This window comes from Ovis aries, chromosome 16 (genome assembly GCF_016772045.2).
Source record: "Ovis aries strain OAR_USU_Benz2616 breed Rambouillet chromosome 16, ARS-UI_Ramb_v3.0, whole genome shotgun sequence".
NCBI lineage: Eukaryota > Metazoa > Chordata > Mammalia > Artiodactyla > Bovidae > Ovis > Ovis aries.
In genome coordinates, this window is record NC_056069.1 from 54,921,035 (window position 1) to 54,923,022 (window position 1,988).

Below are 1,988 nucleotides of genomic sequence, written 5' to 3' on the forward strand. Positions count from 1 at the left end.
CTGAACAATCCATCGAAATGAGTTTAGAAGAAAAGTCTATATTTTAACTACTATATCAGGTGTTCTAGAAGTGGTCTTGGCACATATCAGGTACTTAATTATTATTTGTTGATCAAATCAATGTTGAATCAAATCATCCACTGAATCTTTAATATACTTTATTATTTTCTAAGCACAAATGCCTGCACAACTTTGACTTACAAGGTAGTACTATGAAAAATAAATTAAAATGTTAGTGACTGATATAAACTATGTACAATTAAATGTGGTTCCAGGGTACATAATTTTGCTTCTTACACCAGAGGACAATTTTAGTGGAAATTAAAAAAATGTGATATGAACATGTCTACTCATGCTTAACAGGATGGGAAGTCTCCCTCAAGTTTATGCGCATGATTTCTGTTCCTTATTGCACAGTGCAAATTTGTAGGGAAAAAATAATACACTAACTCTTGGGTCCTGTACAGGTAAATTAAGATTTCATTCTTCAGGCTGTTTCAATAGGACTGGATTTAGCCATTCCCATTTAGAAAATACCACGAAAATTTTCCATACAAGAGTTCACGCTGTTGCATTTGGATAAAGCTGGCAAGTTCTTCCTATTAGCATAGCCCAGGAAACACCACCCAGGAAATCTAATATATTAGAATAGATATTGTGGTGTTTGGCCCACAGTTTGATAGTTCTCAGGGTTAACCTGAAGTTGTCAGTGTTTGGTAGTAGATGTAAAATTCGCTGGTTACCTTGCAATCCTGAAGACTTCTTATACACCTTATATCTACATTTTTAAGCAGACTGTCAGCTCTTAAATCCAAGTCTTCTGGAATAGTCTGCAGCGCTAACCTTGCAAACAAAATATCAGTCCCCATCCCATCAAAACACAATTTGATAACTTTTACAAATGCCTCTTCAACAGCTCTTAAATCTTTTACTTCTTTCTGTAATTTCAACTTATAGAATGGGGTGAAAAAAATCACTTTGATCAACATGTCTTGATGCAATACACATGCATCAATATCAGTACGTTTTGCATGTACTCCTAATCTATAAGATCCAAATGTAAAAATTTTCCCATCAACATTTTCAACTACAGATTGTGGCAGATTCTTGCTTTCATTGATTTCTCGAATACACTCTTTTACCAGGTTATTTAATTTTCCCCAAATTAAAATCCTGCGCTGCAGTTTCTCTTCATGTCCTAAAACCCCAAAGGGCATCAGAAGAGTCTCAACTAGTTTCTGTTCAAGTAGGCAGTCAGTCTTCTTGCGGGCATCTAAGCTGACGGCAGAAGTAATGTCCCAGTGCTTCCGTGGCGGCTGTGTTTGCCTATGATCCCTGCGTTGTAACTGGAAACAGCATCATCTCCTGCGCCGCCACCAAGCAGCCCCATCTCCCCTGGCAACCTCCCCCGCTGACGCTGTGGGCTTGATCCATTGAGGCGGAAGGGAGGCGGGGTCTGCCTTAGCCCTGGGTCCAACCGCACCCTGCACCTGCTCACACTGCTTTAAGCGCTTCACCTCATCCCCGCTTCATCCTAACAAGACGCCCCCCATCCGCTGAATCTTTTCACTCTACTCATTCAAAGAATTCAATTCTGAATGTAACTAAATGACTAAACTCTCCACAGGTTTCATACAGAAGCCGGACTCTATCAGATCGAGTTACCCAACAGGGTAATATACTTCTATAAATCCAAGGCACACAACCAAACATATATCTTTCTGCTATATCCTCTCTTTCTTTCGCCCTCGGTTGTGTACATAACTGCGCACTATGTCTCCAAATCCCAAATTCTTTATGTTTATCCGTTGATCAGATCTACTTTCAGTTAGAAACTATAAATATCCCATGAAAAGTGCTTCATATTCTGATCAACCACTCATAATTGATATCATTCCCTTATATTCCGATATGGAACCTTCCTCTTATTCTTACATATTCTAATTCTCTCCACCAGTGTTTTCACTTTCTTTTCCTCTCGTATTATA

At 38.9% G+C, this 1,988-nt stretch overlaps 1 pseudogene; it reads right to left on the reverse strand.

Annotated features, from left to right (window-relative positions):
• Nucleotides 1-384: 384 nt before the first annotated feature.
• LOC101122725 (poly(A) polymerase alpha-like) lies at nucleotides 385-1,359 on the reverse strand (annotated as a pseudogene).
• Between the last annotated feature and the right edge of the window lie 629 nt (nucleotides 1,360-1,988).